Raw genomic sequence first — 18,012 nt, 5'->3', positions numbered from 1 at the left:
CTCTCTCTCTCCCTCTCTCTCTCCATTGTCTCCTATATGTATCCTACCCAGTTTCAAATAGTGATAGTTGCCCTGGCATCACAAAAATATGGAAGCTTAAAAGTGCCACCGAGATGTTGAGATAATTATCTCGGGAAGTCGACATCTTGATAGCAAAATATAAGATGACGAGATCCTGGATCTCATCATGTTGACATCTTTAGAAGAGATGATGAGATGACGAGATCCTGGATCTCATCATGTCAACATCTTTTAGAAGAGATGTTGAGATGACGAGATCCTGGATCTCATCATGTCAACATCTTTTAGAAGAGATGTTGAGATGACGAGATCCTGGATCTCATCATGTCGACATCTTTTAGAAGAGATGATGAGATGACAAGATCCTGGATCTCATCATGTCAACATCTTTTAGAACAGATGATGAGATGACAAGATCCCGGATCTCATCATGTCAACATCTTTTAGAAGAGATGTTGAGATGACAAGATCCCGGATCTCATCATGTTGACATCTTGTAGAAAAGATGATGAGATGATGAGATGATCTTGTCATCTCAACATCTCTTCTTAAGATGTTGACATGATGAGATCCAGGATCTTGTCATCTCATCATCTCTTCTACAAGATGTCAACATGATGAGATCCAGGATCTTGTCATCTCATCATCTCTTCTACAAGATGTCAACATGATGAGATCCGGGATCTTGTCATCTCATCATCTCTTCCAAAAGATGTCAACATGATGAGATCCAGGATCTTGTCATCTCATCATCTCTTCTAAAAGATGTCAACATGATGAGATCCGGGATCTTGTCATCTCAACATCTCTTCTAAAAGATGTTGACATGATGAGATCCGGGATCTTGTCATCTCATCATCTCTTCTAAAAGATGTCGACATGATGAGATCCAGGATCTCGTTATCTTATCTTTTGCTATCAAGATGTCGACTTCCCGAGATAATTATCTCAACATCTCGGTGGCACTTTTAAGCTTCCATACAAAAAGGCTCCGTAGGCATGATAGATATGCACCTGGTAAACGGTGTTTTTCTCCGAACCTTTAGTTGACAAAATTATATTTGGTTTTATTTATTGCATTAGTCGAAAATGTCTGTAGGTCTATACTCCTTTTTTCCTGTTTGCGTTTCGTTTGAATCTATCTTGGATTTCATTTTCGAGCTCATGCATAATTACATACAGTCGATAACAGAGGAAAAAATGCATTTTGTCTCACAGTCAATGTTTATCAATGCTCATGTAATAGGACTAATGAGTAAAGTCGGGTATTTCCATAATTGGCAATAAATTAGCACTTCTGTTGAAATTAACACGCCATACATGTTAGCATATCTGTAATTTCAATCCGTGTTGAAATTCTATAGGAGGGGCATACATTTTTTTTTGACAAGTAAGAAAAAATTGGGCATCATAATTTTGTGGGGGATACACTGTCCCGTCGGGTACGCTAGTGGTTTATGCTAAAAATCAAAATCTCGCCTTTTTCTGTTTTTGTTTTGTTTTATTTTGTTTTCGACAGTAATCATAATTATGGCAAACCGTTTTTGACGATATAAATGTAGTTAGAGTTTCCACAGAAATGTGAATAAAACAGTCTGGGTCAATCACCCCTAGTGAGAATTTGTGATATTTCTAGTTATCTATAGCTTGATACTGAATTTAATCCATAATGTCAGTTAAAATTTTTCCCCAAAAAAATATGAGATCGTTAGGAAAACAAATCTACACGATGAACTCGTATATTATGCAACTGATGCGATTGTCTGATTATTGATCGCATCTCAACTTGCAATCAATATCAGTATCAAACACAGACCTATCCAGTACCATACCATGTCAGATCGATAGAAAGTATATTTGAGAAGGGCGCCAGGTTGGCTTGTAAAATATCAGTGAGAGTGTTGGTATGCACATAATTTATGTTGGCCACTGTTGCCTTCAATTTAACCTTGGTTTATGAGCCTTGTTATTTGTTTATTTGTTTGTTATGTGTTTTCATTTTCGATTTTACTGTTAATTTTTTCTTCTGTAAAAGTTCTGATTTCAGATCATACCTCTGTCAGATTAGCAGAAGCATACTTTTATTATAACATTTAAAATGATTTTAGTATGTATTAATGAAGTCCTAAATATGTTAATTCATCTTTTGATCAAAACGACGATTTTTAAATAGGGTCTTGTCTTAAAGGTATGTTATATATACATTATATCTCTAAGGGCCTATTGTACAAACAGTCTTTTTTACACAGAGAATTGGACCAATGAGGGTTTTTATGTTTATTTGTAATTTGTTCGTCGTTTACTATATAAAAGGTTCTCAAAATGATTAGACACATACGAAATTAATCAAATTTGTGTTGTTGGTTTTTTTTCTTCAAACTTATGACCATATATTTTTTGGCAATGCTTCAAATATATACGTTTAAGATGAATTTGACCTGTACATCCCATCAGACAAAATGTAAGACACCTATATTCTTGCCTTAATAGTTTACTGTATAAAATGGTCGCAAAAACTTGCAATCATACCGGAGATTCACTAATAATTCCTTGATCATACACACTTGCCTTTACTACAAGCCACGAGAAGCAATTTTGATTTCAGTATAGAATATTGATGCCACCCGCCGAAGAAAGAATTCTAGTCTCCATAAAAATGACGATTCAAAGAAAGACAATGTATAGAGGGACTTTGTCCTTTCTCATCAAAGTTCTTTAAGCTGATACTTGAAGGGAAGACAGTTGTCTTTATTTTTGACTAATCACTATACAGCAAAAACAATCGACTCGACTGACATGATTTCAATGATATTTGAAAATCTGATTTCGCACGAGGGATTGCGGCTTGTGGAATAATGCAATCTTTTTTCAGAAATGGTTGTTATAGTTAAGTGATTATTCAAAAATAGGCGTGTCAATAATAGCAATGTTGACTTTATCACTAAAGATTGCTGAGGTCTGAATATTGAGATTAGGTGAGACAAGGGAATTTCCCTAATCATAGTCTCCGGAAAGATTTTGTGTGGGACGGAATTGGAGCTCGCTTTTCAAACTTTACTTTTATTTGATCTCCAGTTTCGAAAAACATGTTTTCAATTAGAGAAGAGACACATGAGAGAAACCACAAACCTAAATATCACTACCGTTGATTTCTTTGTTTCCTTGTTAGTTTATAAGTTGTTGTTTTCTTTTTTATTGTGTCTGTCTACTTTCTAAATGCAAGAGAGTATTATCTGGGTCCCGTAACACAAAGGTTAGCGATTGATCGTAAAGCCCCCTCACACCTGACCGAATGTAGGCGGACGAATGGGAAAAATGAACGAAATGAACGCGAATTCAACGAATTCAAATAAAATTTCTGTCAAATCATGTGAACAGTAACTATTATGAAATTTCATCAAAAAACGGTAAGCGAAGGATAAATATGACATGCAATGGATATCGATTTTTCGGTTCACCTCTTTGAGAAAATTGCTGCCGAAGTCGAGCGAAGTGTTGATATAACCCAATAAGACGAAGGAACAGTGAGCAATGGTTTGATATGGCGTGCGATTAGAAACGAAGACGAGGGAATAGATCTGGCAATCTTGTTCGTTGTGTCATCGTGTTGCTTCGTTACGGGTTCTTTCGGTCCACTTCAGCAAAAACGCGAAGAGGGACTATATGCGCGACAAAAACACACGAACGATTACCGCAGACTAAATAAGAGATGCGAATTAAAACAGATGACCAACGATTTTTCAATTCGTCGGGAAATTTTAAACATGTTCAAAATTTTCGCACGAATTTGAATAATCGCAGCTGTTAGTTCAGAAGATATCCGAACCCAAGCACGAAGGGTAAATATGATTTACTATCAGTTACACACTAAGAAATAAAGGTTCAAAATTGAACCCCGAAAGGTTGATGCAAAATCAGCACCCTATGGGTTCAAAAATTGAACCCCTGATCTGGGATTCAAAAATTGAACCCTGCGGTTGGGGTTTATTTTTTCACCCTGCGAGTCCAAAACTGCACCCCTAGGGGTTCAATTTCAAATTCAGGGGTGCAGTTTTGAACCCGCAGGGTGCAAAAATGAACCCCAACCGCAGGGTTCAATTTTTGAACCCATAGGGTGCTGATTTTGCATCAACCTTTCGGGGTTCAATTTTGAACCTTTATTTCTTAGTGTGTACCATTGAAAAACGATTTTTAAAAAATGCCTCTCGCCAGCCATCGCAAGGCATATTTCAGGCAATTCGGTAAGGTGTGAGGGGGCCTGTACGCTTTATTTCCACGATTGATTATACAGTGCGTCTCACAAAAAACGAAACCGAGATTTATTGATGATTTATCATAACTTATTCACAAATACAATAGACAAAATGACCTACCATTGTAAAGCTTAGAATCTCCTCTTTTATCTGATATTACTTAGATTATTCCTCATTCATGCATGAGTGAGCAAAAACGATTTGAAGAGGAGATACCAAAAAGTCATTTGGCGGGCTTATCTGGGTTTCAAAAAGAAAACCACATTTTCAAAAAGTTCAGTATCTGCTCTTTAATTTGATACTCATCAATAATTTTGTAGTTTTGTATGCGATTAAAACATGTTAAATGTGTTACGTAAGTTACCATGCAGTTTGTCAAAGTTATACAATCTTTATATTACAGAAGAGAAAAAACAGAAAAAGAACCAAAAAGACATTTATAACATAGATATAATTGAATATAGACAAGGTTTACCGTTGTAAAATGTAATACAAATTCTGAAATGTAAGAAATTCATGTAGCCGATAAAATTGCTTATAAAACAAGGGCATTGAAAAGACAAGCAATGTATTCCGTTTTTAGAAAATAACATTGGAAACCCCAAATCAAGACTAATGCCACGCCCGCAGTGAGCTTTGACGATAATGTTGAGCAAACAAAAATTATCCGATTCTTTATATTTCTTGAACAAAACGCCCCTGATTGGGTCTTTTCCATTCAAATTCAAATTAGATTGCAGTTCTCCCATGATCATAATTATATTCCCTTTATACTTCATTAGTTTCTATTCACCTCCTAGGCTTTTCCCACCTATAGCCACAAGAGTGTGTTAATACAATAAAATTTCCATTATGAGTTTATTGAAAAAAAAGTGTAAGCCTGACTATTTGAGACAGAAGAGGGGATTGCTGAAATTCATTTTAGTTGTGATCGTTGTATTTCTTCCATTTGAAGGGATTGCTGAAATTCATTTTAGTTGTGATCGTTGTATTTCTTCCATTTGAAGGGATTGCTGAAATTCATTTTAGTTGTGATCGTTGTATTTCTTCCATTTGAAGGGATTGCTGAAATTCATTTTAGTTGTGATCGTTGTATTTCTTCCATTTGAAGGGATTGCTGAAATTCATTTTAGTTGTGATCGTTGTATTTCTTCCATTTGAAGGGATTGCTGAAATTCATTTTAGTTGTGCCACCCCTAACAATGTGAGTTCCTACTGGTATTTCCGCCAATATTATGAACAATTTAGGCATACTCGGTGCATTAAGTATTCATTTCTAATTTTGATATTGTACACAGTTAGGCTCAATGATGAGATTTGGATAACCGATTAAATCACTCTATATAGTCATGTGACGTGAACAGTAAGAAAATGTGTTTATATTTGTGTCATGTGTCATTGACCATTTTAGTTTGTTAATTTGAAACTTACTATCTTTTTATAGTTCCAGAGAATTTCAGTTTTATTTTGAGTTTAGGTCTAATACCATTAATAGCAACACGTTTTATGCCATATTTTTTTTTCCTTTTCTACTTTGTGAGAGCGCATTGGTCTAGTGGTTAAGACTCTCGTCTTTCAATCTGAGGGACGTTGGTTCGATTTCAACTCGTTGCGTGTTTTCATTCAGCAAGAAATTTACCCACACTGTGCTGCACTCAACCCAGGTGAGGTAAATGGGTACTTGGTAGGAACTTATTCCTTGGAACACAGCGCGATTAACAGCTACTCTTGCTGCGTTACTGTAGAGCGCGTTTAGACTTCTAATTGATAAGTAGTTTTTAAGTGGTATATAAGCAAGTATGATTATTGTTATTATTATTTCCATTTTTCTTATTTTTTTTCTTTTCTCCTTTATCACCATCATCTAAATCATCAGCATTATTCTTTCCTACTCCTTCTTCTTCGTCTTTTTCTTCTTCTTTTTCGTTCCTTCTTCATCTCTTTCTTCTCCCTCTCCCTTTTCTTCATCGTCTGGTGTGTGTTTTTTTTTCATGATTATTCTTCTTACAATTACTGAATGTAATACATCGACATTGATCTTTTTCCCCGTCGGCTACAAAATCCTGAAACAATCTATAGGCTGGCCCATAAGGGATACCTTACTCCTCGGTTGTTCTGCAGTGAATGTCAAACAAAATAATGACAATAAGAAGGATCGAATTTTGTTACTAAGTTTAAATAGAGATTCTCGCATTACTTGTTAGACTAGATATATGATCCGTCTGTGTACATGCAAGATGTAAGCTAGCTGTATGTGTAATACCAGATTTACCAAATTACAATAATTTAGGCCTCCGTCTGGTAAAAAAAAGATTTCGCTGTTTTAAGGCCTCGCCTAATGCAGACGATAAATTGTCAGGGCTCTGTAACACGAAGGTTTGCAATCAATCATAAAATGGCAATGACCAATCAAGATCTTTCTTGCATTCGTATTTTATTCGACTTTCTCGAACAGGGGCCAATAAGAATCGGTCTTTCATATTTGTTATCTATTGCAAACCTTGGAGTTACTATAGGCCCATGTTGTTCGTAGTTTATTCCAAAGTCCGAACATATACAGAAAATTTTGTCAGTATTGTACTATCGAATGTAATTACTCATGTAACACTTTTTTTACAATGAGTTTTGTTAAAAAATTAATGAATGCATACATATTTGGATGTTATATGGTTTGGATGGTTACCAGAGAATGAAAAAAACACTGTTTAGAATAATTTGAATTACGCTGTTTACTATGTGAATAGCATAGTTGTTTGAACATTTTAAACAATTGTTAAACAAATCTTAAACAACAAAGGTCAATTCAAATATTTAGTTAGCAATGATTTAAACATGGTTGTTTAAGATTTTAAGCACTTGTTTAAACTGTTTAAACAACTACTGTGCGATTCAAATAGTAAACAGCTTTGTTTAAATTATTTTCAACAGTGAAGTGACAGCTGGCTGTCCATCATGTCTATCCAATGCGGCAATGCCGGATCCAACAACATGAAATCCATTTGAAATAGTAAGATATAGTATGAAGCAATATATTACTAAAAATCAGATGGCTATACAGTATAGTTGATTTAATATTTGATTCTTGCAATATTTTTTTCCGTTCAATCAACATGTTATTAAACATACTGATCGGGGGGATCTCAACTTGCTGAATAACAAGTTGCAAATAAGGTTGCACGAGATGTTTGATTAACATTTTGGTTGCATCAGAGACTAAGAATAAATCCATTTAAACATAAATCATACAGCTACAATCTTCCACCGAAGATTAGATTGCATTGTCAACTACTTGTTACTCGTATATACGATAAAATCTTTCAAATTGGATATTTAACCACTGAATGAAATTATATATTTCAGTTCATTGTATTTTTAAGATGATATGGGTGATAATGTGGGAGGAATTCCAACGATCAGTAAAGTGTGTTGCTATGGTAACATCATTCGTGTTATATGATAGCTCTGCATTACTAGCATATTTTTTCTTTGAGTGATAGTCCAGGATAGAATAGGCATAACCTTGTTTTTTCTCACCTGCATAGCAGAGTGGGACTATAGGCGCCGCTTTTCCGACGGCGGCGGCGGCGGCGTCAACATCAAATCTTAACCTGAGGTTAAGTTTTTGAAATGACATCATAACTTAAAAAGTATGTGGACCTAGTTCATGAAACTTGGCCATAAGGTTAATCAAGTATCACTGAAGATCCTATTAGAGTTTCATGTCACATGATCAAGGTCAAAGGTCATTTAGGGTCAATGAACTTAGACCATGTTGGAGGAATCAACATCAAAATCTTAACCTGAGGTTAAGTTTTTGAAATGACGTCATAACTTAGAAAGTATATGGACCTAGTTCATGAAACTTGAACATAAGGTTAATCAAGGATCACTGAACATCCTGCATGAGTTTTATGTCACATGACCAAGGTCAAAGGTCATTTAGGGTCAATGAACTTTGGCCGAAGTGGTGGTATCTGTTGAATTCCCATCATAACTTTGAAAGTTTATGGATCTGATTCATGAAACTTGGACATAATAGTAATCAAGCATCACTGAACATTTTGTGCAAGTTTCAGGTCTCATGATTAAGGTCAAAGGTCATTTAGGGTCAATGAACTTTGGCCGAATTGGGGGTATCTGTTGAATTACCATCATAACTTTGAAAGTTTATGGATCTGATTCATGAAATTTGGACATAAGAGTAATCAAATATCACTGAACATCCTGTGCGAGTTTCAGGTCACATGATTAAGGTCAAAGGTCATGTAAGGTCAATGAACTTTGACAATGTTGTGCTTTTTTTGTTGAATAACCATCATATCTCTGTAAGTTTATTGGTCTAGTTCATAAAAAGTGGACATAATAGTAACCATGTATCACTGAACATCTTGTGCGAGTTAGAGTAGTTTTCAAAGTCAGCACTGCTGCTATATTGAACTGCGTGATGCAGGTGAGACGGCCAGAGGCATTCCACTTGTTTATATATACAATATTTTTTTATGGTTTCTTGTCAATTCGAGGGTGCTGATTCCGAATCTGAATGATGCCACTCGTGTAACCTTGAGTATTTTCCGCAAATTGGCAAAATCCAATATTGCCGCCAAAATATGCAAATTACCCATGGAAATCCTAAAATTCCTCATTGGCTATGAAATGCATGAAATTGGGTGGCAGGAGTGAAATAGTCTCTGAAAAAATAACTTTTGACAAAATATTTATTTTCCTGATATTCAAAATGACCGCCAAAGGCCCTTGTATACTCTATTATCTACAATATGAATAGGGAAAACTAATTTTCACAAAAAATTAGCACTAAAGTGCAAAAAATCGCGATGTATGAACGAAGTAATATATGCAAATCATCATTACTATCGAGATATATCATTTATTATATCATAATATGGGAACATTTCTGTATTTTGATATCTAAATAGCCGCCACTGGCCCAAATAGTATTGCGTACAATGGCAATAGGGGCCAAAAAAAATCACAAGAGTGATCACTAAAATGCATATTATTAAGATTAAACGAGTGGAATACTGACTAAAAACATAATTGTTAACGAAATATATTATTAATATGCCATGTATGTGATGAATGTTTTATTTTTATATTCAAAATGGCTGCCAAAGGCCCTTAAAGTATAATGCACAATGAGAAAGAGGAGCAAAGAAATCACAAGAGAGAGCACTAAAATGCATATATATGTGATAAATTAATGGGATACTGTCTAAAAACATATTTTCTAACGAAATATATCATTCAGGTTTCAAGTTTGTGTTAAATACTGTATTTTTACTTTCAAAATGGCCGCCATAGACATTAACAGTATTATGTACAATGCAAAGTGGGAAACCAATATTAGGAGTGAGCACCATAAATGCACGTAATAGTGATCAATGAGTAAAATATTGTCTGAAAGCATAATTTCTATTAAGATATATCATTTATTCTGCCAGTTAGGTGATAAATACTGTTATTGGAAAGTCAAAATGGCCGCTACAGGCCCTTATGGTATATGCACAATGTGAATGGGAACAAATTATTTCAACAGAATTTGGCTTTACTTGGCCAAATGGTGATGTATGAGTGAAATATTGCCTGAAAACATGATTTATAACAAAATATATCATATCTTATGCAATTTAGGTGATAAAAACTGTATTTCAACATTCAAAATGGCTGCCATATGCCCTTTTTGTGAACATTGTTTATCTCCACTCAAATTGTATATTTTACGATGAGGGCCTATGGTGGCCATTTTCAATTTAAAAATGCAGCATTTATCAACTTAATTACACATGATATGATTATATCTCGGTAGAAACCATGGTTTTAGACAATATTTCACCCTTTCACAATTCACAATTATATGCAATACACTCTTGTGAAAATTAGTTTGTCCATTTGCATTGTACATGACAAATATAGGGCCTATGGCTGGCGGCCATTTTGAATGTCAAAATACTGCATTTATCACATAAATGGCATATTAATGGCAATGATGTTTTTATTCAGCATTCCACTCGTTTATCTTAATAATATGCATTTTAGTGCTCACTCTTGTCATTTTTTGGCCCCGGCCATTGCCATTTTACATACTCTTTGGGCCAGTGGCGGCTATTTTAGATATCAAAATACAGCAATATCCCCATATAATAACATAATAAAATGATATATCTCGTTAGTAATGACGATTTGCATATATTACTTCTTTCATACATCGCGATTTTTTTGCGGTTTAGTGCTAATTTTTGTGAAAATTAGTTTTCCCTATTCATTATTGTACATAATAGAGTATACAATGGCTTATGGCGGCCATTTTGAATACTAGGAAAATAAATATTTTGTCAAAAATTATTTTTTCAGAGAGTATTTCACTCCTGCCACACGATTTCATGCATTTCATAGCCAATATGCGGACAATTTTAGGATTTTCATGGGTAATTTGCATATTTTGGCGGCCATATTGGATTTTGCCAATTTGCGGAAAATGCTCAAGGTTACAAGAGTAGCATCATCCAGATTCGTAATCAGCACCCTCGAATTGACAAGAAACCATCAAAAAATATTGTATATATAAAAAAACAAGGTTTGGTCAAGTTTCTATGGGGCCTATCCTGGACTATGACTACTTTGGTGACACGACATTATTTTGTTCCGACGACAATATTGTTCGGGGCTGGGATTAATGTTGCAATATGGTTTTATGTTATAGGTTTGGGACTAGGTGTAAGGCGAAGTTTAGGGTAATTATCATCCAATTGAGCAAATTTATTACACAATTATTAGTTTTTATTACCCAATTAGCACTGATTTCAACCAATAATTGTGTGGACAGTATTTTGCCAAGTGATGGTTATAAATTGGGCCTTTGTGAACCCAACCTGTTTTCACCATTCCATAGAAGAATCCTATGCTACACTGTTTAAAAATCATTATCAAACAAGAAGCCGTTTTTCATTTCTAGAAACTGTTCCCCAACTCCGTCACCAATCAGTGGTGGTAAAATCAACAGAATTAGTCATATAATTTGGACTGGAATTTACCTCACATCATCTACATTTATCTCTTTTCATCTACAGTATACCTTTAAGCGATGTTTAAATTAATGATGAATTGACATGAATAAATGTTATTTAATAAGAACAAATATCTAAATATCGTTATGTTTCAAAGGACATTCACCTGCCCGAGTCGATACTCCTATTAGCTCCTTTCAGTAAAAAAAAGCTGCACCTGCTGACTAGTATCGATAATTATATTATATATTTCGTTATGATGAGAATCATATTCTATGTGTGTTGGCTGGAATTATATCCGATATCGATTGTGGCGTCATATCGATCCGGATATTGGGTTGTAAACTACGTCGTTCCTGATGTTTAAGAGAATGTCCATTTTTGCATAATAGGGTTGTTTTCTTTGATATAAAGAATTAGAAGAGTATGATGGAAACAAATTCTGATCGAGGTCTGAAAGAATAACGTAGATCGTTGTGACGCTTGCTAATATTTTCAGAATAAAAATGGGGTCTTTTAAAGTCCGCGCATATACTGCTATTATACGTGAGTGCCCCCTCCCCCTTCCGGATTCATTCACGACAGACCACTTTAAAGAATACATGTATCATATTAAGTCGTAAATTGAACAAGATCGTCAAAGCAAAAATGCTTGGGTATTTGCCCCTCCCCTACACACAAATACACACACACACACGCACACACCCCTCATAACTGGAACTGGTGGTTGATCCATTGCAGTATGTTTGATCAAAATGATTCTAAAAGTCAAACATTGTTTTGTTTTTTTAACAAATCACATTTTATTGATAAAAAGGGAAACAATACAACAATAACACGAGTATTCTGTTCTATAGGGCCCGTTGCAGAAAGCAAAAGTTGCAATCGAAATGATGTAACTTAGGTCAACAGGAACATTGCGGGTGATGTCTTTACTTAACCTGCGATCTGTATCGCACATCTTCGTCGCAGAAAAAGAAAGTTGCGGTCGATTTCAACTTGCGTTTGATTTTTGGACTTGCGTTTAAACGCAACTCTTTCTGCAACAGGCCCCTCGGCGAATATGATACAGGGCAACATAAAATGAATATACATAAACAAATGTAAAACAAGAGATAATAATTATGCACATATCAACGAGTCGATTGGATTCATAATAAAATTCAGTAATGAGAAGGGGAAGGAGGGGATATGCTTACGGGTGGGTTAACTTGAGCTGTTGAATTTATTGTTTATACTTGAATTTATAATTGTACTACAGTAACATATTGGTATTACAAAATGTAAACATTATGCAAGTATAATGAATATATATAAAAGTTCAAATTGACATTAATAGGCCTATCTCCTGAGTCTTTATTTTATACATAATCCGGTATGATTTTTTGTTCAGTAAATTATGATGATTAGGTATATATTTTAACAACCTTTTTCTCTTTTTTCTTTCCTGTATATTTACGCATATGATGAATAAGTCGACTATATTTTCTTCATTTCCAAGGGGGATCCACACTTTACAAGCTGTGCTTTTTAGTGGACCCCCCCCCCCTCATTTCCATTTATGCTCAATATTATATTATTTTTTGTGTTGTTGTTGTTTTACGAAGCAAGAATGCTCTTCTGTAAAATTGTACTTGATTGTATTACTTTATATTACTTTGTATTATTTTAAATGGAAATGGAATAAAAAAATTGAATTGAACCTGACATACATAGATGAAACAAGAATGGTTGGAAGAAGATCAAGATCGAGATCAAGAATATTATTTATCGTATTGATCAGTTTTATCTATCGCATTGATTTGAAAACTAATCTTATTTATCATCTTGAATTTTTTTTCAATCGACTCTATATTTACTTGATTTTTTATGAAAAAATAAATAAATTAAAAAGAATGGAATGAAATACGCGTATCTCCTATCGATTATTAACTATCTGTTTGTCAAGGTAAAGATAGTGGGTAGATTTGACATTAAACTAAGAAACATAATTATGTTATTATGATTATGTCAGACGCTTTTGTAGGATTTCAGTCATTTCCTGTCCGAAATTGATCAAGCTAAGCCTTTTTCCTCGTGAAACTACGTAGGTAACACGGATATGCCTCATGCAAGAGTAAATCGCGTAAGTGGTGATTGAAAAAGGAAAAAATATACAACATCAATTAAAAGAAGACTGATAGACATTACCATCTTCATGGATATTCCCATTTGATCCGAGGGCAACCTCTAACCTTTTCAGGAAAGCTCGACATTGGAAACAGCTCTCCGTCAAATATCAAGTACATTTACTCATGAATAACCCGACAAGCCGAGTCCAATTAGCTCGTTTTAGTTTACATGATAGAATTTAGATGGAGAATCATTGTTTCCCACTCTCTTCCCTGCTCAGGAGCGGAACATGCATGGTGATTCAATCTTGCATTGACAAGAGTTCATATCACAGGCAGCATTTTTCTACGACTGATATTTTTGACGTATAATCTGCCCCTTTTTTATATGCACGTGGTTTCGGGCTTGAACACCGAGGAGTAAAAGTGCACTGTAAAAACTGACGCCAATTGGTGTTAATAGAGGACCACACCCTGAGGTTTTAAAATTACACCCTAAAGATTAAACATAACACCAAAGAGTGTAAATGTAACAACAAAAGGTGTTGTAATAACACCTATAGGTGTAAAACTAACACCACCAATTTAACACCGGTGTAAAATAACTGGTGTTGTCCTCTATGTACACCAGTTAACACCACAATCTTTGCTGTGTGTGATTACTAAACAAGGTAAAAGGAAAACGGTGACATTGTTATGATTATCCAAAAATCTCAAACGAGAATCCTTTCCTATTCCAATGGGGACAGGCGTAGGCGAAGAATACGTGATATATAGCATAAGGGATAAATATAGAATTTTATTCCTATTTTCAAATATTGCACCATAGCTAGGTTGCAGATAATCTCAAAAAGGATTATCAATATCAGGAAAATTGCGTCAGGCAATAACTCTGACAATCTGTAAGTGTTGGTTGATCTTCATTAGATGTAAACAGTCTAACTCTAGATTTAGCATGTGGGCTTTATTTTATATTTCAGTGATGGGTTTGTTAGAAAAAACATTAGAAAGAGGTTTATTTTGTATCTTGATGTCCTAATTGCATTAGGCGAAAAACAAACCTCACACGCTTCTTAAATCTCTTCAACCGTGCTTCTTGGAAGATGACAGCATTCAAACAGGGGATTTTTTCATGATTTTTTTTTTGTGACTTTCGCTGACAATCCTTGCACCTGATTGGCTGAAAGCAAATGAGTTGTTGAAAAATACTGATAAAACTCTTCATGAAATGCTCCCCAGAAGTCTTATGCCACGTTCCTCGAGAATTTCGAAATAGACAACTGCACTCCTACTTAACAAAATTGTATGTAGCATTTCCAATTAATTGATGCAGGATAAGAGAGCACTGTCGAGAACCTCGGACTGTCAATGTCTCGTCAGGCACCTAGACCACTCGGCCAAGGCACCTCGAGAAAAGCACATCTGACATCTATAGCGCCCTCTCTGATCGAGCTGCATCAATATGGTCCTATTTAATTTCATTCTCAGAACCACGGTCTATATCATCTTGAATATCGTATCATGTCAATATCGGTTTAAGTTTAATAATGCTTTACAAAACAAAAACTTTTGCAGGGAATCGTTAAGTGAAGGCAAGCTGTTTGTAAATTACGCATGAGTTTACGCACAACTGTTTGCCCTTTCCTGTCATGACAGCTGAATTAGCTCTCCAGAAAGAATTGTTGTAATTACAAAATTACTATTAAAAGTTCAGAAAAAAGCTTAAACTAACAGTCAATCAAGTCGAGTGATCTCGGTAGCTTTAAAGCATTATTTTAAATTAGTTTTTATAATAAGTTTTATGAAATAGGCCTCAAAAACGTTCTAGTCGTTCGCAAAGTAATATGCATAATATATCTCTATTGTGTGTAACTTACGATTAACAGCATGAATAATATTGAACGCCCCAACCTTTTTTCCTATATAGTACAGCACTGACGGATCCAGTGTGGGGACACATCCAGCCCGTCCTACGCAAGTAGAATGCCATTTTTTGTGGGGGGGGGTCAATTTTTACCTGGAACAAAATTAATTGCATTAGATTGGAGGGTTATTAACGACCCCCCCCCCCCCCTTTTTTTTTCTTGTCAAATTTTTCATGCAACAAAATGACCTCGATTAAATGGTGAAAACCCTTTTTGTGTTTTTAGTTTTGTTTTTTGTTTTTGGTCGTATTTTCATGTAAAATAATGCCCCCCTTGTAAAATCCTGGGTCTGCTCCTGTCCTTCATGGTATATGGTATATCATCTTCTAATGTTTGTGTTATACATCTATTAAGTTTCTTATTATTAATAAAATCACTGTCATTCCATGTTTATGCTTTGGGGAAAAAATAAGATTGTTTCACGAGCTGCGCTTCAATGCTTAGGCGTTTAAAAGTTTTCATTCAAATGTTGATAAATTAGTTGTAGTTATAATGGTGATATAAAAATCACAAAATGGACTTAACGGCATTATAATTTTTTGAAAATATGACGTGGTGCATTTATCTAATTTTACTCGTTTTTTATTTCATTTGTATGATAAGGGGACGCTTTAAAAAAAAACACATAGACAGATTTCCATCACCTGAACAAAAACAATATCATCATTTTCACCGGAATCGGCTTTTTTTCCTTCCTGGCTGTTCTAATTTGGATTGTCTACCTACATGTATCTTCCTTCCCAATACAGGCCTCATATTTTATCTCTCAAAACGATTCTTATTATTAATTCATTTCACATGAGACAATTTCAGGTTAGAGGCTGAAAAGAAAATTCCCAATGTATTCATGACCGTCTGAATGTTGTTAGAGTGATAGTACAGTCACACCAATGAAACCTTCCCCTGACTGATCCAAACTATTACGTTATTTCCAATGAGACACTATCGGACGGTTTGGTGCTTGTTTGGTGGGTGTGACTGGATCATAAGGCTAGAAAAGGCACCGCGTGAAATGGCTTAAACTTGTTGGTTGAATCATGTATCTTGTGTAAGTGAGACGTGATGCGTGGGCAGAGTGAAAATGAAGATCGGCGTGGGGAAAAGCTATAGGTTAAAAGGAACCCCCGTGCTGCTGAATTTTCGTCATGTAATGGTGGCGCCATTATAGAATGGGTAAGACCCCCCCCCCCCCCCCCCCGTAGATGTATCGGTGTTTGTTTTAATTCCACATTTGATCATCTTGTATCATGTTTCGATTTCATCACTTAGCCAAATTTTTTCTCGGCCGTGTCTTTTTTTGGGGGGGGGCAGTAATTACCTGCCCCCTCACTCTGTACGCAAGTGTTATTTAGGGTGTGATTCCACAGTCTTATGACACATATCTGTATCTTTGAAGACCATAAGAGTATAATTTTCAATATCAGATACAGAAATTTCACATGTGACCACTGACAACCATGTAATTCAAACACTTTATGAAATTTAATTGAAATAAATATATGATGTTTAGTTGTTTTTTGTAATAAACCTACATATCTATCTCTTGAGATTTAGAAAAAATTAAAATCTTATTATGTAATTCATTTCATTACGCTTTCGTTTTAGTGCTGTTCCGTTTCCCTCTCACCATTTCATTTCATTTCTTTTTTTCTTTGTTTAATGCAGGCCACCGTAGCACCAACACTGAAAAGAAGTCCTCGACCTTTCCTCAAATCAAGCTTTGTATTTGAACGGAAACAGCTGGTTCAATATACTTCAAATATGACGAGAATGACACCATTTTCATTGATCTCATTACTTACTCCGCATGATGCGCTGGTTGGATGATGATAATTAATACAGCGTTACTGGATATCATGGCACTCTGGTTATCATTTAATTATACATGTTTGTGGTAATTCGTTTCAAATATTTGTACTATTTCTATTATGAAAATATCACTGACTTCGAAAACTGACTTCGAAAACTTTTCACTTTTTTTCATTATTCATGTAATTTTTTGCGTGCTTGTAAACATACGTACTTCCACTTCTTTGCTTAACTTCACTTTTTGTTTCTGTTATTTAGTTTGTTATACTCCCGCTCTTCTTAATGTCTAATTTGATATGTTTGCATAGATATCTAAAATCTGTATCCAAACATGATTTTGGAATAATATTTCTGAGAATACTTGGGATTGAGGCAGATTATAATAAAAAAAATAATAATTTTGATTATAATGTGTTTACATTTTGTTACATCATAAAAAAGTGACATTGTTTACTTTGGTGAGTCGGTAAAAAGTACAAGTTAGTAAAGTCAGTATCAAAAATCCCTTTTCAAAATTTTCTCTCACTTGCAGACCTTACATTGGGCGAACGGATAGACCCTAAATTCCTACTTTTTTCTGTTTACTAAGTATCTCATTTTGTTAAGTGGATATATTTTCCGCTAGATTTAACACGTAAGTAGGAATGCTTACTGTTATAAATAGCACGTCAACATTTTGATTTTTACTTATCATTAATTGTTCATAATAGTGCACTGCCATTATTTGGGTTGTGTTGTTGCCAATAAAAAGGATTCATTTATCTTTTAGTTCTTGCACCGACACGACTGATATTATTTTGTGTGTATCATCATGAAGCTGTTGTTTTAGGTTTGAGGTTCTACCAACATCACCAAGACAGTGCTTGTCTGA

The sequence above is a fragment of the Lytechinus variegatus genome, chromosome 12 (assembly GCF_018143015.1).
Source record: "Lytechinus variegatus isolate NC3 chromosome 12, Lvar_3.0, whole genome shotgun sequence".
NCBI classification, from domain to species: Eukaryota; Metazoa; Echinodermata; class Echinoidea; order Temnopleuroida; family Toxopneustidae; genus Lytechinus; species Lytechinus variegatus.
This window is presented reverse-complemented; position numbering follows the sequence as displayed.